Source organism: Ursus maritimus, unplaced genomic scaffold, assembly GCF_017311325.1.
Source record: "Ursus maritimus isolate PB19 unplaced genomic scaffold, ASM1731132v1 scaffold_1, whole genome shotgun sequence".
Classification (NCBI taxonomy): domain Eukaryota; kingdom Metazoa; phylum Chordata; class Mammalia; order Carnivora; family Ursidae; genus Ursus; species Ursus maritimus.
In genome coordinates this window covers 65852151-65875483 of record NW_024423343.1, presented here as the reverse complement: position 1 = coordinate 65875483, position 23333 = coordinate 65852151, and the positions used below count along the sequence as shown (strand labels likewise).

General features: G+C 39.0%; 1 long non-coding RNA gene across 1 annotated transcript in view; it reads right to left on the bottom strand.

The window, feature by feature from the left end:
- Positions 1-21241, bottom strand: part of LOC103659513 — a 97360-nt gene extending 76119 nt beyond the window's left edge. Inside the window, exons 1-2 of the long non-coding RNA XR_567498.2 lie at positions 20907-21241; positions 19964-20133 (exon numbers count right to left, since the gene is read on the bottom strand). This is a non-coding gene — a long non-coding RNA (uncharacterized LOC103659513). The remainder of the gene's footprint in view (positions 1-19963; positions 20134-20906) is intronic.
- Between the last annotated feature and the right edge of the window lie 2092 nt (positions 21242-23333).

Here is a 23333-nt window from a genome sequence, read left to right as displayed (position 1 = left end):
ATCGATCTATAATAAAGGGTCTGGGAGGGGAGGGAAAGGGAGGAGAGGAGTCTACAGTTATGGGAAAAATGTACAAGTCGGCTCGCACGATGCCTCAGTTCTCCAGCTCACCAGTGCACTGACCCTCTGTATCGCGGAGTCATTAGCTAGAGTCCCAGCCCTGCCTCCAGGAGGGGGGGATTTGAACTCACACACCGAAGTGGAGAGATTTGGGATTTTGAGCATGCCAGACAGAAGGGTCATTCCTCCTCACTGATGAGGAGGACGCTTGTCCCCTGGGGAGGGGAAAACTGGATGAGTGACTGTCGCAAGATTCAGGCAAGGGATGTGCTGCTGACTCAGGAATGGACTCTGACAGCTACCCCCTGCTTCAGTCCAGCCGCTCTGAGTGGGCAGCGGTTTTAGGGCAACAGCATTGACAGGTACATGCCAAAGTTAGGGGGGAATGGGAGAAGAGGAAAGAGGGAAGGAACGAGCAAATGCAACAGCAACTCCTTCTTGAGACATACACGTAACGTACAGAAAATAAACATCTTTCCTATTGTGAGCTGATATTGCCCAAGAGATAAAAGACGTGTTTGTGGATATGCATATTTAGAACACCCATAGCACTTCTGAATGGACTTGAAGAGAGGACATGCATTTTAAAAACTCACGTGTATCTCCACGACCACAATACAGCAAAACCTATAAACTCATAGAAAGCATACACATCCAGCCATATATGTATTTGCATGTGGGTGGTATTCTGCATAAATGACTGTCAACTTAAAATGCCATTCTCTAATTTATATGCAAATTCTACCTCTGGTAAAATAAAAACATATTTTAAGCAGCTTATAGTGCCAACACATTATTCCCATGAATGATTCCTAGTAAACTATTTATGCCAACTGTGGTTTTTTTTTTTTTTTATGATTTATTGGATGGTGAACGAGACCACTTAAACTATAGTTGCCTGTATGAATCAGTAATTTTCATGTTTCTAATTAAAATGTAAACAGCGTAATGAAGACATCAAGTTTTTAGGCAAATGTCTCTTCCAGTGCCACTTGGGGTATGGTAATTACTGGAGCAGATCTATGGATGCTCCCGAATCCTCTACAAGTCCAGATTAAAAGCATTACTGCTAAACCTGGCTTTTTACACGAGGGAATTGTGTTCTCTAACCCATTCCCAGTTTGCTTACAGATGCACATTGGCACTACCTTGAAAACCTGGTCATTAAAAAAAAATCAAAATGGAAAATAACAAACTAATTTATATTTAAAATGTTGATTATAAAACATTTACTGGCAGTCAAAATGCTGGAACTAGATCTACTCTGATTTGATTCTCTGCCATTAGCTTCTTGAAAAAAGAAAAAGAAAGAAAGAGAAGGGGGAGGAAGGGAGGGAGGGGAGGAGGAAGGGAGAAAGGGAAGGAGGAAGGAAGGAAAGAGGGAAGGAAGGAAAGAAGGGAGGGGAAAAAGAGAGGAAAAGAAAAACAGCAACCAACCAAAGAATGTCTACCCTAAATTTCTAGAGCCTGGATAGAAATTTGGGTTGAGGGATAGAGGGATAAGCTGATTCTAGATTCAAAGATAATGTTAGTTTCCAAGATTTATTCTGTTTAAATGAACAGTTTAAATGGGGGAAAAAAGTGCACAATACACAAATTAGCAAAATTTTAAAATAACATATAATCTATGGGATAAAAATGTGCCATTTCCCCTGTCTTACTCAAGAATGTAAAAGTACCTTTGATATGAAGCTGTAATCTGTTTTCATTTTTATTTCAGCATCTACTTCTTTGGAAATTTGTCAAAATGTATCCTAAAGCAAATGACCTCTTACACATGCTGAAGAAATACATCACCTCTTCTGCCTACAACTGTTAATTGAACCTCCCTCTGAAGCCGCTTTTTCCAAGTTACCCAGCACGCTTGCTTTACATATTTACTACCTAGCACTTGGACAGTTTCTTTTTCAGTTCTAATTCTGCACTCCCCCCTTCCACACACCCCTCACAACTACTGTGGCCACACCCGCAGCTCGGTGGTCCTAGCTGAAATTCTCCGGTGAGAGGAAAAGTCTAAAATGTGTAATAAAAGGAGGATTCTCCTTCTCCCCTCCCGCTCCCAACCCTGGACTCGAAGTCCACAGACGGACTGATAGGGCCAATTTTCATATTATTTTTACATAAATGCTAGACAAGCATGTTGCCGAGGTTGGCTGTGAAATTGAAAATGGATAAAAAATGTGAGTGTGTGCGGGGGTGACGTGAGGCAGAGAAAGAGCAATTTTTGCACTGTTATGTTTTATTACTAAAGTAATGCCGACAAATAAATGTATATCCACCCACGTGGGGTCAGAGGGAATGTTTAATCGAAAAACGTTTGCTACCACTTTTCCGTCTGAAAACAGAAGCTCCCCCCCCCCCCCCGGCTTTGGGCACAGAGGCATAGTATTTTGGGGTGGGGGAGGGGTGGGACATGGAGAGAGAGAGAGAGAAGATCTGAAAGAGGCATATTTTGGTGACGTTTAAAAAAATTTTTTAACACCTCTGGGGGTTTTCAGAGGGAAGGAAAGCTGATTAAACAAGGCCAAGTGTTTTGTCGGCTTAAGGGTGATATCATAGTTGTGTTCAGTATCAGAAGTGTTGCGAGTACAGGCATCATTTCTATTCGCTTTGTGCCAGAAAGGTAAACACTGGATAGCATTGTGGATTAAAACAATAAGAAATCCCTTTCCTCTCAGGCTTTCAAGGCCGTGTTAATCGGGTGTAATTTTTAATGAACACTAGCTGCTTGGTACTCATTCAAGACATTTCATTAGAAGGTTATTCATTTAAAAATCCACGTTTCAACCATATCAAGCTGTAACCTTTCTTGAAATGTAAATGAATGGTTTAAATGAGAAGATTAATAAAGAAGGGATGTTCCAATTCCAAGCATGGCATGCTATGTATTTTTAAATTTGTCTATGCCAGATGCTGTCAGTCAGAACAAAAAACTGTCCAAGCAGACAATCTGTGCGTCTGAATGTTGATCATGTTGGAAAGTACAGGGGGGAGGGGGGGGAGTGTGTCAAGGATTCATGGTCCTTCATCTTTGCAGTAGAGCAAACACGTCTCTCAGTATAGCGACAGACAGCTGCTTCCACTTTCTAATGTGCCCTAACTTAGATCACTGAAAGAATTGTCAGCACTCAGAGAAACACACAAAGATAACACAGCCAGCTGCCATGGAGGGGAAAAACAGCACAGCTCAGAAGAAATGGGATTTGTTCCATTTGCATGATGCTGTCTCCCCTGGGCCCCTTTCTTTCAAATCCAAAGCACAAAAGACAACACTTAACATATTTGCTTAAAGATGACAACCTCATGTTGATTTCATTTGGATGTAACAGTGTCAGGATTACAGATATAAGAATATATTATATCTGTAACAGAGACTGACAAATGTACCCATCAGTGGAACTGTCTGATTCATCTGCTTATACAGCCATTTTACCATCCCAAGGGTGCCATCTAAGTAGTAACTTTAGAAGACTGAAGGTCTAATTTTATTACACCACATTTCAACCTACTAAACAATATTATTTCTAAAATAGATCATTTTTATTGGAAGTCTCCCTGATGAAAAATCCAGTAGACACCAGAGAATTTATGAACTGTATGGGTCCTTTGAACTCAATATACTGCCCATTTTAAACAACTTTTCTTGCTCTGTGGCAAAATCTCAGTATCAAAGAAGGGAAAGAGATACTATGTGTGTTTTGAGTATCTAACTATATTGATATGTTAAACAGATTTTAGAGCAAGGAGGCGGGAGGGAGAGAGAGATCGATCGATTGATTATATGGACAGCTATAAAATCAGGCCTTCCCTGGTCCATCTGAATAAATTCTTCGTGACCACTTACTTCTGTCTATTCTCATATACGTCTTCCCTCGATGCATCACCCATACTTGAGTAGCAACTATACGAATAATCGTTGCCCATCCACATCTTTTGGACATATACTCAATCTACTTTTCAGTTAAGCTATTCCTCAGGTAGAGGATAAGACCAGAGACTAAGTTAAAGCTAAATTGGCCAGCCACTAGTCATAATTTGTCCACCTCTGGAAACCATGATTGTGATCTGAAGCCCCCGTACTTTCACACATCTTCATTCTCCATGGCTTTATGTATTTTGGCTTTATTTTTTAAGCAAATAAAGAGATCTAGGATGATGTGATTAAATCGATTCACTTGCACCTACAATACTCCGACTTAGCTTGATTGGAATTATGGGGGACAAAGAAGGAGACACAAGGAACAGGTAGAGAGGAAATACCGATTCTCTTCATATGTGCAGTACACACATGGACACACACACACACACACACACACACACGAGCACACGCATCCATGCCTGGGCACATCCAGTCCCACAGCCCAACCAACTGACTTCCCATAATGAAATGCTGGCTGCCTAGGCTCCTGCTTTGTCCAGAGGAAGCTCTACTGCATGTTGCTATTTACTGGCAACAGTATAATCCACTCGTTTGGTCTTGTTTTATAAAATAGAGTTAACTGCTATATGTGAATTTCTGCACAGCAGATGGTTACCAATCATTATTTTCCATTTGTTTAGTTTCTAGTAAGAACAAGAAAAACTGTGGAATAGTAATGCAAGGAAAACTAGCAGCCTGCGTGATAACCCAACCAGTGCCAGAAGACGCATTAAAAAAATCACATTTATCACACAGTATATCAAAGCTAAATATAATTTTGAGGAATGAGGGGAGGTTATTCACCCCATCCCCATCCATAAAGGAAAATGCCATTTGAATAATTTCTTTTATTTCTTAGTATAAAATCCTCTAAGATTTAGCCTCTCCATCTTTTTTAAGTGATCAAAGTTTCTAGAAGCAACTTATTATAACCATTAATGTTTGTCAGCACCCAAGCTGAAATCACTTTCTTTACCTCTAAGTGGCCCAGTTGTCCAACAGAAAATGGGAAATAGGAGCCATTTGTGGACAAGTGCACATGCACAGAAAATTAAGCTGTAAATATCTGGACCGGGTTATTACTGGAATCTGGAAACATCTGGGGCTACAGAACAAGCCAAGCCCCATTTCCACAATGTCCAGGTAATTGCTTAAATGATTTATACCTTACTGTTTCTATTAAAAATGTCTTTAAAGAGAAACATTTGTAGGCTGGGTTCTGCAATAAAAACTGGTATCTGATTTCACTTGTGCAAAAATCTCGTGAAAGATGCTACGTTTCTTCAAGGACACGTGCGTGACTACACCAAACCCTGGACAAAGACGGGGCTGGAAGAAGGCGTGGTCAGTCGCTCAAAGAAAATGATCCTAGCAGGAAAGCAAATTTTAAGTGGCTTATTTGTGATTGGTTTTCATTCTAATCAAAATAACCCGTTTAAAAAATTCTCTTTGTGCACATATGACAAATATATTCAAGCCATTTTAGGGTAAACTACCCCTCATTATCCATTTGCAATTTCAGTTTTAACTAATTTCTCATAAACCTTGTTTACTGACTCTTCAACTGAATATCATGCCAAACGTATCCCCTGAGGGACAAGTGTCACCTCCCGGATAGACCTGGGCCACTTAGTTAAGGATCTGGAGTGAGATTTAAATTGGCTCACTTAGATGGTGTCTGTATGGAGCTACCCACTGGCCACTCAGAATGAAAGCGCTCTAAGTGCTGTCATGTTTCATGGTTGCTCCACTGAATACAAACACACACACACTCACACACCCATAGCTGGGCTCCCTTGAAATAATTTTATGTTTCATTTTAGATTTGAAGCTAAGAGAACAAATACAGCCTCGTATTCTTCAAGAACTGCCTAATAAAAACATCCAGTAGGCCTAATAAAAAAATCCAGTTACTGACAACTTTCAACTATGCTTATGAGGACCAAAAACTAAAAAAACAAAATAAAAAAGAACAACAAAAGCAACTATCGACCACTGACTTTGAATCATGGTTCTTATTTTGTGGCTACCAACTTACATTACTACGATCTCTGGGAAATCACCCAATTTTCCTTTGGGAGGACTAAAGGAGAAAAGGCTGACATTTTAGGCATGAAGGATCTGCATGGATATTTTTAGTTAGTTAGTTTAGAACCCCACAACCTCCTGAATATAAACAGGGCAGAATTTTAAGCTATGTCTTTTATTTTTCATTTTTACTATTTATTTATTTATTTATTTACTTACTTACTTACTTAATTTACTTACTTATCTGACAGAGGGAGAGAGAGCACAAGCAGGGGCAGCAGCAGAAGGAGAGGGAGAGGCAGGTTCCCTGCTGAGCAAAGAACCCAATGAAGCACTCGATCCTGGGACCCTGGGATCATGACCCGAGCCAAAGGCAGACACTTAACCCACTGGGCCACCCACGTGCCCCTAAGCTATGTCTTTTAAATCTTCCCTTGATTTAGTTTGGTTTTTGGCAAGCTACCACCATAAGGATTTTCAGTCCATAGTTGTTACCCTCACTCTCATGGATTTTAACTTATTTATTTAAGCATTTTTACTTGCTTAGCTTATTGAATGGTTTCCAGAACACCAGAAGAGCTGATTTAACAAAGGAACTAAACACATTATCTTAGTCAAACTGCAAAAATGCTTTTGCCACCTTTCAAACTGTTTCATAATCTTTATTATTCTACAATGTCCTACCCTTTCTGTACTACTGAAGCTCTTTGCTAAAGACGCGGTGTTTTCACACAATTAACGAAGCAACATTCGTCCACCACAGCTCACTTAATGGCATTTCTTTGTCATAATCCAGGTTCAACAATCAGCACTGCAGATATTTCTTCTATATGGAGTGTATGAGATCAACCCAAATTTCAATATGAAGCGGTAAGATAACATCTAGAACTTTTCAGATCTGAAGAGCCCAAATTAAAAGAAAACGAGTGAGCTTCCAGTAGAGGTTCTAGGTTCCCTTAGTAAATTGTGTTTTTAAAAGAATGACAATAGATCCTTTGGGGTTTTTTGGGTTGGTTGGTTTTTTGTTTTTTTGTGGGGTTTTTTGGTTGTTTTGTTTTGTTTTTTCTTTCACAAAGGAAGGTGAACGAGTGCTTTTCTCTGGTACGTCCATCTTTAGGTTCAAATACACAAATATAAAATAGAAATCTTGCAAAATACTGTTGACTAACTCATTACAATTTCAACACGTCGATCAAATTGAGCTTCCCTTAGAAAATTTTGTAATGCCATTTGTTGTAACATTAGGGACAGCTTTGAGAAAGAAACTGATCCTTCGTAAGCACACAAGCCGACTGGTAACACAGAAGAACCGCTAGAAGACAAGGTCATTGCTAAACTGCTTACTACCCAGTATTTAGTACACCATAACGTAACACTGTCAGACGGTACTGAAATATAAAACAAAAACGTGCCAATTAAATAAAATGTTGACCAAAGGCGGTCACAAACTACAGAGTCAAGGAAAGTTTTCCTATCAACTGTAGATTAACTAGTGTGCATCTCACACCTTATCACCCTAAGTACCATCATATTCCCAAGGAAAGCTCTTTCGAGTGCTGCTGGGGTACAGATTTGCACACTACTTATTTATCAGAGAAAAGACAAAACAGAAAGGAGTGCCTTAGGAGCTGCTGATGTCTTTTGTTCAACCAAAGGCTGAATAACCCTATTTTGGCAAGAAGTTGATTTGAAAGTCTCCCGGTCTAGTACTTTATGATTCTGTAGCCTCCTTTTTTTTTTTCCTGACTGCAAACACACAAGGAAAAAAAAAAAGATGTAGAACTCAGTGATTTGAAGCCATTTGTTACTACTTTATAATAAAACAGGCTATGCAGTTTTGTTCTGTAAGATTTTTCAAGGTAGCATTATAACGTTCTATTTTTATAAAATAGTTTAAATCCTCTCCTCTCCATATATATGAAAACGGGATAAATGATGGTAAGCTCCTTTTTAGGCATATAATTATAAAACTATTTTTCAGGGTTATAAAGTCCTTCTTTGGTAATTAAATTACATGAAGAATACAGAAATTCCACTTTTTAAAATGAAATGCATAAGTTTAATGTACCTGTTCTTTAAATATTTTTAAAAGTATCTTCCAATTTTTTTAAAAGTAAGATTAATAAAAGATTAACCAAGTGACAGTCTCCTATGCTTCTCTCAATTCAATTCACCAAACATTTATTGAACATCTATCACAGGTCTTGCACCACACAGGCATGTTGAGAAGATTAAAAATAAAAAACAAATTAGATGTGCCCTGCTCACAAGAAGTTTACAGTTTCATAGATGAGAAACACAAATGCCTGGAAATCTACAATAGAGGAGAGATGATGGCAAACGATCGAAAGAAGATTTTTTTTAAACAGTGCTTAGGGATTATCAAGTAGATATTGAAATGCATCCTGATTAGTGTGGCTCAAGGAAGTTTTCATAGATGATGCAACATTGAGTTAGATATCAAAGTCCTGGTAGGATTTCAACAGGTGGAAAAGAGCATTCCAGGGGGTAAAAAGAGGATGAATAAAGACAAATTAGACCTAAAGCAGAGGAAAGATGGAATTGCTTCCCGTTAGATAAAGATCCAAATTTCATACTGAACTGTAACTTATATATATTTTTAAAAGGATTCGAAGGCCCTAACTCTGCCACTGCTTAAGTTAATCTGCTTGTCAGTCTATTTATATCTCTTACAGGGAAAAAGCGCTGGCTAACTAATACCCATCAACTCTCAAGATAGTAGAATTGCTGACATATTTGCTTGTAGCCAATTAGTAAGCATATTTAATGAATGGTTACCATCCCCCTTGAACGGTTTAACAAAGTGATAAATGGGCCTTGAACTTCCTTCATTGTTTCCAAGACAATTTCTTTAGTTTCTTAAAGGGAAACAAAAACATATTTTTCATCAGCCACTGACCACTAGCAAGGTTCCAACTTACTCAAGCTTATACTACTAGGCCATGACCAAGCAGTCATGGATTAAATAGAACTGGAAAAAGTCTTAATAGTCATTGGATCAACTCTCCTTTTATAAAAAAGTAAAGAGGCTCAGAGAGGCTGAGTGACTTACCCAGGGTCACAAATACGATAGACTCTTGGCTTCTGCTGATGCTTTTCTTCACCACTTTCACTTTCCTGAGGTACTCTTACTACGGTGGTGACAATGTTCTCAAGATTCTTCATAGACTGTTGTTGAATTTAGCCAGATAGTGAACTAACTCTAGTACATATCATTAGTACATTAAATTCTGACGGGATATCTCTAATTGTACGTCTTCAAACAGGAATTATATTTTCAAGTAGTGAAAAGTTTAAGATTTCATGAAATGTGTCACGTTTTGGTTTAGAGAAGAGGTTCTTAATCACAACTTTACATCCGATTCACTGGGGGAGCTTAAAAGAAACTGGGCGTCCCCTGAACTTCCATTTAACTGGTCTGAGGCAAGGCTTTGGCAGGTTGGTTGGTTTGTTTAGTTTTGGACACTAAGGTAGAGCTGGCTCACAGAGTAGACACAAAATTTACCATTAAACTTTGCTCTGAGCAAAGCAAATCGTACATCTACTTTATGATTTGAACTCCTGTAATGGCAATAAATGCATTATTTTCCAAAGAAGCTTTAAAAACGATATACCCCAATCCTCAATGGCTTTTCTTCTGTAATCTCACTCGTGGTCTAATTAAATTGAGTAGGTTGAGGGAGAAAAAAGAGTCTAAGAGTAATATGAGTCATCCTGAAAGGCATGTATAATTTTTACACTTCTTCAAATTATGAGGAGAAAAGAGGGGGGAAATAGTTCTTTTAATCTGTGCTATCACAAATCCCATATATTCAAGATCTGATATAGCAGGTGCCACTTTTAAAAGGGGGGATGTGATTTGTTTACAGTGCTGCAGCCTCCTTAACGTTCACTGGTCACTAATTCTTAATAAATGACCAGTTGTCTCACGTAATTGTATTAGGATTTGACTTTTTTAAATTGCCAATATCATTTTTAGCAACCGTCACATGAAGATCATCGTCGCCCTTGACTTTCCTCAACAATTTCCCTCATTTATTTCCCTTTAACTACTTCCCCATTCCTACAAGTTGTCTTTCGCCTTGTGTCCATGCCAAAAAATGCTGCTATACTTCCTCCCACTACACAGCTCAATATCCTCTTAATTAATTCAAACTCCCTCCTCATGGTGTAAATATCATATTCTAGCAGCTCAAGTGAAATTTGATTTTCCAGATGATCAAATCAGAACCGGCCCTACAGATAAATACTAAAAAATAAAAACAAAAATAAAACGAAACGAAAACCCGTCCTCATCAAAACAGTACTCAGGTCTGGGTAAAACCGGACCCCAGCAGCAGGAGGATGGATGAGACAGCAAGGTTCCCAGCAAGTCTGCAAATAGCAAGCTAGGGAGAAAACCTTGTTCTGCCTGCCCCGAGCACTGGGACACCTGCAGAGTTGGCTGTTAGAAATCACAGATAAATACAAAAAATAGACGTGTTTAGGTACACATGTGCATTACAATGACACATCAGCAACACCTACCATACAATAGCTTAGGAATAGTGGCATTTTGTATAGGAAGGTAGATTCCAGAGAAAGAGAATTACATGGGGGTAAAATTGTGGATTTTTGCCCCTCATTATAAGCAAACCTATACCACGCGTTGTAGTGTTCTCAGTAGGTATTTTTGAAGACAAACAGTACAAAATAGTTTCCCTTAAGGTCTTTTTACTTTGATTTTAAAACAAAATAAAGCAACACAAAAACAGAACAAACAAACAAAACAACCATTAATGAATTGTATGAGTTCATCGAGGACTTATTAAAAGAACAAAGCATAATAAAGATCTTCCAATAGTAGAATTTTTTCCTAATACTTAAACTGCTTAAATGTTATTGATAAAGATTTCATGCTCGTGTTAAAAAAAAAAAAATCCCAAAAGGAATTCTGCGTATGTACAGAATTTTTCTCTTTCTCAAGAGACACTTAGCTCAGTCTCAACATCCACTTCTGAGGAAGATTCTTTAGTGCTACTATCCTACCATCGTAACTAAATTCATACTGATGACTAGTTGATTGGTACTCTTATAACTACATAAAGCATATTTTTCCAATTAGGGAACCCTCATTCTTAGTACATTAAAATCTTCCCATAGAAAGAACAAGTACTGTTCAGGCAGGTATATAAAATTCCAAAGGTGGTGATATTTTCTCCTTCTAGTTTGTCAGACAAAGATGTAGGTCATTCGGGGTCCCAATGTCTCCATTTGGGTCATATCAGTATTCCCCTCAAAAATGTGGCTTAATCTTCTGAATAATGCAAACGAAAATTTCTCTTTAAAGAAAAATTTTGCACCAATACCGCCGGTGTAGGATACCGCGATCCGGGCAGGGGATTAGACCCACATCTTTTCAAAGTCGGGCCTAAAATTGACTCCAGATTTGTGACTCATGAACAGAAAGTCAGTTTTAATATAAATATGCTTTAAAAAGTAAAAATGGCTATTATTCTTAACAAGTTACATATTGGGTATTATTCTTAAAAATGACTCATAAAATATCTTTTTAAGTACTTAAAGTCATGAATATGTTCTACTCTTTTACCTTTGCTTGAATGCAATTTTTCATTTTCCAGGAAAGGATACATTTTCTAACTAACCCCGTTAACCTAATTACTCATAAAGACATACCAAAAGTGTCCCTGACATCGATATCTTCACAAAGAAATGTTTCTATGAACATGCACAAGAGCATATTCCATTTAGATAATCAAAACTGTAATTTTTATTTAAAAGATTCCTCTCCATCCATGTAATTCCTAGCAGTAAAATTTATCAAAAGCGCTGAAAGTTTGCAAACACTAAAACTGCCCTATCGATGTCCTTATTTCCTCATTCATGTACTTAAACTCAAAAGTATTAAGTCTTAGGCTTAAAAGAATAACAGTATTCTGTTTATTTAATGGTCTTTGTTTGATCTTAAATGGGGTTTGTAATGAAAATGCCTTCACTCTGAAGGGAATCTTTTATCCTATTCAGAATAATTATCTTGTAAGATTAAAATCAGTGAATCATACCTAATTAAGATTTATAATTCAGCATCATTCAGGTATATGACCTAAGAGAGTTTACAGTCTTAACTTCAATTTGAAATGGAAAGGGAAAAGAAGTGAATAAAAGGGAAATAAAACGGTTATTTGGAGCATAACAACGCACTATATTGCCACAGATTTACACAGATTCCTGGTTTAATCCTTTCCCAGGCCAAATGTGTTTTGCGAAAATCCCACATACTAAAGGCTAGGGGTAAGGTGGGGAAAGAAGGGTTCTGATTTAAATTATACTACAGAATTTCTAGATCGGTTATAGGACACTAAAAACTACGTTTGGTGGCTAAGCACCTATCAAAATATTACAAGTTTATCATGCCTTTGATGCAAAAAATTTCTAAACTGCAGGGTGAATTTATAATTAAATGGGACACTGTTGTAATAGGTATTTTCAAGCCTCCTCTCGTTAAAGCACATATCAACTGAGAGAGCAATGCCTTGTTATTACACAGGGCAAAGATTTTTCTTCTTAGAAGGTCTCATATATAGTATTTCTCTCCACAAAGTCTAACAAGGCATTCAAAATAAGTTCAATTTTTATTCTTCCTCAGAAATATCTTTAAAGCCCCCCACCCTCACCCCAGTCTTGGATTATAGAAAAGAATAGTTACTTTTCCGAGGTCTTTGATATTTCCTTTCCTGGCAGAGTCATCTGATGTGAGAAATACCTTTTGAAAATAAATGGTACAACTTCAAGTGCACTCAGATCCATTACTTGCTGGACATTCCATCGTATCTCAGTTTTGATTTGAAAAAGCCGCTTGACTTCAAAATTTAGTTTTAGGTATCTCAATATGAAGCTTGATCTCATTGAGAAGTATCTTGGGAAGCAACAATGTAAACGTTTTGTCCACCCCTGGACACAGAATGTTCAAACCCAAGGAGAAAGGAGTCCCACCTGGTGACTCCATTATTCAAGGGAAAAGGGGGTTATTTCAATCCAGGTTCAGAAACCAAGTTCGCAATCTGAATACAGCATACTGCAGAGTTAACGTTCTTGCGTGGAAGGTCCCTCTGCATCATTAACACAGCTGTCACCATGTGTTTATGGAGCTACGACGCCACTTTCTAATGTCAAAATATCAATGTTGCTACTGTTATAACAAGGAAATTATTTTTGCGTTTGCCCCTTTTGTCTGACTGGCACTCAGTGAGTTGTGCTTTTATTTTTAACTGGCCAGGGTTTTCTATATGTTTAGATAATTTTGAATTCTACCTTAGAAATACTTATTTTACGTGTGCTTGAAACTTAGCGGGGGTGGTGGTGGTACATGGCAACAGAGAAACTCCCAGGCTCTTAGGACACATCTTACTAAAAACCTTCCCACCCCAGTCACTCTGAGCCTGGGAGGACATATTCAAGTATGTACCAGCATGCAGCAATGACGAAACACACGGTTCCTTTTCAGAATCTCTGCACAAGAATTCATGGGCTACATGGAGCACATATCAGGCAAAGGGCAACAAGAGACAAAGGCAAATATTTCTGTCACACCAATTCATGTGCAGAAAGAGCAGAAGATACCTAATGGTCCATTTACCATCGATTCTCTCACTCAGTAACCCTCAGTATTTCTTTGGGCAGAGGCACAGGGAAGAAGTGTGGGCTAGTTAGTCTCTTCCACAGGAAGCCCAGTGACTTGCACCAAGCAGGCCCTTGATAGAAGTTTGTGGGTTGTGAAGGCCGGGCTAGCTTCCTTGCCCCGCGATTTGTGCACACCCCCAGGGTCCCACACACAAGGGCCCTGCGTTTGGTTTACTGCTCTGCTGTGGCTGTCTTGAATTTTTAATAAGTTTTGAACAAGGTGCCCCACATTTTCTTTTTTGCACCAAGCCCCAGAAATTATGCAGCCAGCCCTAGGTGAAGGTGACAACGCGTGCTGATGGTGAAGATAATAAATCCAAAGAATAGCCAAAAGTTTACAGTGACATCTGGAAACCCATGGCTTCACGTTACACTACTTTCAAAATTTTATTTTGAATGCTACTGTTTCAATGAATAATACCTCCTCGGGAACCAAAGCATGAGAGTAGAGGTCACCCGTTCTCAGATGAGTCTACCGTCATAGGTATATGGCATTTAATCAATTGTCAGTTGCTTAAAAAGCATCCAATTGACATAAGGCAGACATTACTTGAATCTGGGGAAAAAAAGAGACTTATTTTTGGGGGGGGGTGGATGAAGAAAATGCAGTTTCTGTTCTCTTGCCAGCAACACATTCACAAGTGGAATGGAGTAAATACATACATTACCAGCAGAAATCAAAGCTCACAAGAAAGGAACTGAGTAAAGGTGTTTTTGATATTAAGAAACCATTTTCTAGGTACTTCACATTATGTATTCTGCAGTAAGAAAATCTTTTTTGTGAGCGATAGTATCACTGATAAACTTTTTATAAAAGCTACTCTTGACCGAAAATGAGAACAAAAGTCCAATAAGAAGCAAATTTCCCAATATTTTATTAAGAAATATATTTTCTAAGAAAAGATTCCCCCACATAAAAATATGAGTACTTCAGCTCATAAAGGTAGGGTAAAAAAAAAAAAAAAAAAAACTTAACCTTGGGCCTCCCCAGAATAAACCACACGTGCTACTCTCAGGATGCACTGGTTTCAAAAATGACTGGCAAAGTAATGCTATCGATGTTTTGTGAAAGCCATAGTGGCTCAAATATAAGCGAACATATCCATTTCTCCATATATTTAACATAAAGACATCTGAATTGAAATTCTCCTTTGAATTTACTGCCTCTAATATACCCAGAGACAACAGCCCACCATATGCAATGTTAAGAGAAGTGTCAATACTCAAGTAACAAGACAACAAACAGATTTGTTGCATAAAATATGTAAATATTATTAACAGAAAGTGCCATATGATAGCTCATGTTTGGATGGTTTCTGATCACCTATCTTTTCTGCCGCCTCGGTCTCCTGACTAAGGCTAGCATCAACAGGTAGCCTACGCATGTGCCGTGCTGAGCCAGAGCTCCCAAGCAGGCATCTGTGGGGCTGCCCGAAGGAAACAGTATAGCCACCTGCTTTTGATTTGCTGCAAACTTATCAGTACAATTTATTTTTACCATATTCTTGCCTACTCCTTATTTCCACTATCTGCATTGCTTGAAGTAAGCATCTTTCAGGTAAAATTGCCATTTGAATGATAAGATCAAAAATCCCAAAAGATCAGTAATCAGCAATCATGTCAAAGCAGCTATGCTTGAAATTTCTACCGTAAGTTAAGTGAAAAAGTTAATGATAAAAATTCACATTTAGGAAAAAAAAGGGAGAAAATTACAAATTCCAACCATGAAAAGCACTTGCTAAACAAGCATTTCTTTTCAGTTTTTGAAAAAAAAGTTTCATTTTTCATAGACAAAAAAAAATCTAGCTAGAATGTGTATGTATGTGTGTGTGTGTGTGTGAGAGAGAGAGAGACAGTTAATTGAAGACGGAATCATTTATGGACTTGTAGAAGTACCCCAAATAATGCCTAAGTTCAACTGATTTTAATGAAACATTAGCCCTTATATGCCCCCAAAGAAAGAGACAATTATAGTGAGATTTTTTTTTAATTGAAGGAAAAAAACTGCATTGTTTCCTGTGCCATTTGTTTATTCTGATTTATCAATGACTCAAGATAAAAAAGTAGATATGCTGATTAATCAAGTCCTATCGATCAGTAGTGTATGTCAATATTTCACACAAATGTCTACAGAACAATTTCTCCCAATCAAAAATTTATAAATCAATTTAAATTCCTGGTAATTAAATTTTTTAGCCCTCCAACAATAAGTGTGGTACTTTATAAAAGTAGTATGTGAAATCTGTAGTCAAGAATATATTGATCGAAGGCAAAACAGTAAACATTTCTATTAACCAAGGTTCTAAGAACAAACTGGAAAGTACAAATCATAAAAGCCTGCAATTGTTTCAAATACACCTAGCAATTCTGCTGATTTCGGACCATTAAAACTGATTACTTAATTAGGCAATCATTCAAGGCATCTAAACATTCACAGACAAAAACAGGGAGTCATTAGCAGAGCCGTCTTCACCTGGAGATGAAAATTCTGAAAAATGTTGCAGACCCATAAACTTTCGGGATCTGTCCCCATGCATAAACTAAGCAAAACATTAAAATCTAAAAGGTAACAACCAAAGCTCAGGAAAAAAAAAAAATTTACCTATAGTGATATCACTCATTTGTCTTTTCAAGTAGCTAATACTTTAAACAATCTTAGAAATGTCAAGTTATAATACAGATATTCTCTATCGATTCTTGAAAGTACTACTTTTCTCCCCTCTGGTCATACTCTTATACTATCTAAAAGTAATTAATAATATTTCTGCTCTCTTGTATATCTATCAGAAGTACCTGCCTGCTAACAGGTTTTCAAAGTTCCTACCTAACATGAATAAAAACAACAAAAAGATTTTCTATTTGTGGAAAACAAAAAACAAAAAACAACCCACAACCGACCGAGTACTGGAACCTCAGCCACTGGAGTCTTTAATGTAACTAAAGAAAATATAATAATCTCTATGTTTTCACTCAGAAGATACCGGAGATAATTTCAAGAATATCACTGATTCAGTACAGTCAGGAAAAAGAAAAATATTCTATAGCCCCCCTCCCCCCCCAAAAAATGGTTCCTGAAATCATTCTAAAGAGACCCTATAAACTGTCTTTTTAGGAGAAGAGAAAAAGCAAGTCAACTCACACATACAGCTTCCAAACAGAAGTCTTACTCTCTTCCAGGAAAACAACAATGAGACTTTATTACCCTGCTATGATTCTTTCATTTCGGACATGATTAATTAGCAAGTATTACACTTCCCAAAACTCCCACCACACTCTTCGTGGTCTATCAGCCTAGTTGTTGAGAGATCCATAGGAAAGAGCAAGTAGCCAACAGCAGTATAAGCCAAGTATCCAGAAACTATTTCAAAGGAACACTTCTCTCCTATCTGGGCCTCCCAAAATGAAGCACGTTGCTTTTAAATGCTTTCACAAAAAAATTTTCTTAATTGGTCATTTCTTAACAATACCTTTTCAAATTTGAATAATGCATGCAACATATTCAGTATTCAAGAATCCATGGCATGGTTTATTTGTTACCTACCTATATTTTCAGGCTTGAATTCCAAAAGACCTGAGTGAGTCCATGTAGTTTACACTGATAACCATCCACACGCACAATTAATCAACAATAAAGATGATGTGAGCAAGCATGTTTTGGGAAATGGGTTTTATAGAAAAAAAAAATGTTTCTTTCCCAAAGAAAAGCTAATATGTCACACATATAATGAAGAGAGGAAACAGCAATAAAGAACTAAAAGAAAGGATGAAAGGAAGAGGGCAACTCTAAAATTTGAATGGATGAAAACTCTTGATTCTCTGCATATTGTTCCAAAACACCTTTCAAAATAATTTTCCCTCTAAAACGATCTATTTTCAAAATGTCCAAGTGAACCAAGAAACCAGCTATAACTGAATGTACTATAAATACATATTTAACAACTATCAGTTTATAAAGGCTAGGGTTTCCCCTTCAACCTTTCAACTCTTATGTCCAAAAACTTCACACATAGTACAGTACTAATAAATAGATCTTGTTGGTTCCAGGAAACATTTTTTTTTAATCTATTCTGGTCATAATATCCTTGCTTTTTTTCTGTTGTATTAAATTTAGGATCAAAAACATCAAAGCAGCTTCCAGCTCGGACTTAACTTTTAGAGAATCAATGTGACAAGGCAGTCCCTGATAGATGTTTCTCTTGATAAACGACTTGTTCAAAAGAGACATTGTAGCTTTCATTTCCTGACCACAACACACTTTTAATTTGCAACAGCAGAGCTGCCAGAGTGAGAGCACTTGCCCACTTTCCAGCCTTTTAGGTTTGTAGCTCTGGTTCCTTTAGGCCACACGTTTGAGACAAACAAAATCTAAAAATAATCAGACTGATAGAATTACAAAATAGGAACCACTAATGCCACTTTATTATATATATGAATATACATATAAATATATATAGAAACTTTTCCTCCCCAGAATTCTAGTGTGTGATAAGGCTCCTGAGTGACCATCATTTGCACAAGCATTTAAACACAGAGAAATAAATTATGTGACTATTATTTAATAGTAAGCAGAGACAGGGGAGGGGAGCAATTTACACACTTAAATCTGCTGTTAAATGTCATGAATTATATGATTGCCTACCCCAACGTGTTTTTTACATATTATTGCAATGATTATTATTACTACTACTCAGAAATCACATTTAAGTATCAATACGGTGAACAGTCAAACCATCCAATTTCTGCTCTCAGCACATTGTCCGAGCTCCGATTTAAAATTTATAAATGTAATATCCTCCTCATCACAGGCAGCAGCCCAATCTGCTCTGAATATATATTACAGCTTTAACATCACAGAGGGAAATCGCCCATCTGGCAATCCCATTCGCTCCAACAGCTCCGGGGGAAAAAAAGCTGTGCTCTCTCCTCCTTAAAACATTTCTCAGGGCAAATTATGTGCATCTAAAATAAACAGTCTTCTTATTGATCGCTTCAAAGTCAACAAGTTCCAAATGCAAAATTCAAATCCTTTCTATCGTGTGAGAGCACTGTGTGTTTAGCTCAATAGTCACCAGAGTCCAACCAGAAGTGTATGTCGCGCAACGGCTTCTGTAGTGCCTTTCCTTGTATTCACATTTGTGTTATGAGAGAGCAGTAACCACGGCCACGTTACAGACCCCTGGCAGCTTTGCCCCACTGCTATTTCTTTCTTTCATATTCTCCCTTTCCTTCTCTCTCTTTTCAGGGTGAATGCATGGTGGTGGGGTAAATGTAACCAAAAAAAAAAAAAAAAAAAAAAACCCACACACAAACAACAACAACAACAAAAATCCAAGCCAGTATAAAGTGGACATATCCTGTGGTTATGCAAAATACTTTTAACATCTTTTTGTTGTTGTTCCCTCTTACTCCTAATTGAATATCACAAAGTGTACACACGGCACGGTCACAAGAGCTATTGAAAACCCCCTCTCACTCCATTTATCTGACCTTTTTTTTTTTTTTTTGTGAAGAAAGAGGAAAGAGCGATTTCAAACAAAGTCAATTTCAGTGCTTGATTATTTAATTCTGTCACAGGTTAAAAGTAAAAAGCGCTGACAGGCAGACAAGTGAATGGCAAGGAAAAAAAAAAAAACTACCACTGTTCCTTAAAAGACATTAAGGACTTAAAGCAATCAAAATATATATTTTTTATTTTTATGTAAAAGATACCCCTTCACTCACTCACCCAAAAAAAACACACTCAGAAGAACTGATTACTCCACAAAGTGTAATCATCCAGAGAGCAGATAGTCAAATTGCATTAATAGGTTGAGAAAAAAAAATTTCATCCAGTTTTGTGTGTGTACATATATATATATACTTTCATTAGTAAGCAGTCTTTCCCCACACTCCCGCCCTCTCCCCTCTCCACCCAGCCTCCTCCCCAAAAAACCCCACACTGAGTTTAACTAATTTACATACCATTTGACTTCAGCGGTTATATAGTGCATTACTAGTAACATGCAACTTTGGGATTACCGCTAAAACCGATAAAAGTGGACTCCGGTAATCTATTAATCAAAACTGAAATATAAACAAGTGATAGCAAAAGCAAACAAGCATTTTGACAGATTAAAATATACATATATATATTTAAAGGAATTATATATCATGAGCATCTGCTTCCCAAGGAGAGTCTTCAATGGTTTTTATCATGCTATTTAATTTGTCTTTCCTATTTAGATGCAAAGGAAGTAAATTCCAAAACTGACATACCATAAACACTGGTGCTACTGATCATTTCTTGCTGGCAGCACAAAAAGCTGAATTGGATTTCTCACAAGCAGGAATTCCAAAGGTTGCTTTTCATTAAAGCCACTTTTCCTCTCAGCTATCAAATGTCACTGCCTTGAAACGTGGGCCCTTTCGTCAGGTATTCATTTAACCTACATGCATATAATTAAGGGGGAAAGCAACATCAACAAAAAGGGGATCTCAGATCACAGGAGAAGAAAGAAAGGAAAAAAAGCACATGACCAGGAATGCAAGTCCATGTCAATTTCACTCACTCCCATTGAAACTAACAAGAGCTCCGGGGAGGACGGTAATAGGATCAGTGGATTGTATATACCATTAAATTATACATCTTTCTCTCCCGTTCCTTGCCAACAATACGCCCACCACGCTGTACCCCCTCCAAGATGATGTGCCTACATTTTTCTGCAACCGATCTTCTGACATTTTCACGTTCCCTCAGCCACGAGACTGTAATCTAACCTCAACTTTTTGTGTGTGCAAGATTCTTATTTACACTTCTTATTTACTTAGAAGTTAGTTCCCGAAGAAAGTCTAGCCCCACCCTATGGCTCCGCTTTCTTATTTTTTATTTTTGAAGTAAAAAGATAGTAATAAGTAAGCCCAATATAGCGGAAAACGAGATTCTTGCTATCGCGAACTCTTAATCCAATACTATTGTTACAATGATTAAGCAGCAAAAATATGCATTATAATGTTTCAGGGCTACTTTGTACAGAGAAATTAGACAGCAGGTTGGCGTATAGAATAGAAGCGAATGCAAATTAAATTTAATGTTTACGGCACAACTCGAAGATCTCTTTCTATTACGGGTCTTGGATTTATTTATATTCTTAAAAAATAAAACAAACAAAAACAAAAACAAATTTAAACAGATGGTAGAAAACTACGAAGCTCCTCTTACCTGAACGCGCGGAGCGAAAACCCGATAGGTTAGCGTAGCATCGATCCGATGTGTTTGCTGATGAATGGAAGCTAGGGTTAAGTGAAGGTGCCTATGATTTGAAATCATTCCAAGTTTTTGAAGGGAAGACGGACTGCAGCCTCTGCCATGTTGGAATTTCAAACCCAAAACAGCTGCTTGGAAGGAGCCAGCATGCCAGAGGCTGGGCGCAGGCGCAGAGCGCCGCCGAGCCAAATTCAAATCACTTTCACACTAAGAGCCAAAGATCAGTTTTCAAAGGAGAGAGGGAGAAAGAGACGGAGGCTGCGGAGAGGGAGAGAAGACGGGAGGCAGTGGCGAGAGGCGGGCAGTGGAGAGAGACGGGCAGCGGGAGGACCGGGAGGGAGAGGGAGAGGCGCACGGAGCCCGCGGAGCTGGAGGGGGAGAAAGGGAGGCGGGAGGCGAGCGGGCGAGCGAGCGAGAGACGCGCCAGAGATTCATGGGCAGGGAGGGCTCAATGGCCGCGCCGCGCTGGCCGGCCAGCCACTCGGGTCATGTTACACGGCCGGGGCCGCGGCGGCCGCCCAGCCTTGCCGACGCGCTCACGCGGCCCGGAGGGGGCCCCGAGGTCATGATTACGCGCGCGGGGACCCGGAGCTCTCCCTGCCCGCACTCCCGGGCGGCCCAGCCTGGGGAAAGGGGAGCAATGCCTTGGGGTGGGAAGAGTGGGGGTGGGAGCGAAGGGACCTTTCTTTCCCACGCGTGACCATCCGGCCCTTGCGCGCCCCAGCCAGCCTGGGAGGGCCCGGGACAGGGCTGCGCCGCTCTCGCGCCCGCGGGCCCCTCCCTGCCCGCTCCCGGCCCTCTCGACAGCTGCGGCCAGTCCACCCTTCCCCACCCCCCAGGACTCTGCACACAGGACAGGATCTGGCCCCGAGAGCCCGGACCTCACCCGCACTCTCCCCTGGGCCCCCAGCACCAGCCAGAAAATGACTTTATCTGCTAAGAAGAGGCAACTTCGGAGGGGGGGGGGGGAATCCGAATTAAGCCGGTTCCCCTCCCCCGCCTCCTTGTGAATAAATAAAATCATAAGTGTCTAGGTGTGCGGTCCACTCTGGCGCTTCCCTGGTTCCCCTCCCTACCTCCCCCAGGCGGCTCGGGCAGGGGAAAGCAGCGCCTGGGGGCCCCCGGAGCGGGCTGCTGGTGCGCCAGCATAGACGTTAGGCTCCTGCTTTCCCAACCCCCTTCTATGGAGCAAGCTGGGGACCCAGGAGTGGGAAGAGAGTAGGGGCTTTGTGGTGCTGGGAGCTGAGGAAGAATGAAATGTGCAGTTGAGTGTGTTACTCGCATCCCAGGGAGCAATGCAGTGCTGATTGTCTGTTGCTGAGATAGCCTTTTGTTCGGAACATAAGGTTTAAGAAACACACACACGTTTTCTGGGGTCTCTTGTTAGATGTAAATGTGCTGCATCCAGACGCTTACTATGCAGTGTAAGCTCAGTTGGTTTACTAATCACCCCGCCCCACCCCCAAACAACCGGGATCATTTGAATGGGAACCTCATTCAGACTTCTAGGCTGCGAGGATTGCCTTCAACCTATTTCATTCTAGACTAGCCAACCATCCAACTGAGATAATAAAGCAAACAATAACATTTGATCATGATGTCTACGAGATAATGTGCCCAGCAAAGTTCTTTAGGAATTGTAATGAGCAAGAGAGTGAGGTAATAATTTCTCTTCGTTTTCATTAACTATGACTTTAATAGATAAATGGTAAGTTTATACTTTGGCCTGGTGGACATCCAGTCCGCTCCATTTCAACTAAGCTAAGAATGAACGAGGCAAATTATATATTCGACCAGGAGCGCATGAAACTGAGAATGTTACCTTTGAAGGTTGGAAACGAAAATAGACTCGTTTAGGACTGACCCTCCTCATAACGGGTGTTCACATTTCCCCCTGCTTCTCTGCTATAGATTTAATAGACTAAATTGCAGCTTTCCTGATGGTGAAATGCAGCTTTTAAAAGATACCACATATATACTTTGAAATTAATCTCATTCTCCTTTTGTCATTTTCTTACCTGTGAATGGATAATCATTGAATGGATGCATTTAGCTAACACAATGAGAAAGAAAAATTATTTTAGTTAAATCTGGGCAGATGACAGAATTTAAAAGGCAAAACGAAGTGATTCAAGATCTTACTAAATATTTCTAAAGAATGAGATTTCTATTTGGAATGGATTTGACCTTTCTGTGCATTTTTTTAAACAAGGCTTCAAAATAAAACAGAAGAACTTTATTCTGATGTAACAGAGAACACTAGAGCCCCTTTAGTTATGTTTTACAAGATAGCTTTGAAAACGATATTATGAAAAGTTGCCCATTGGATTTCACCACAAAGAAATAAGTGTAGAAAAATATCTATGGGTCACTGTTGGATTG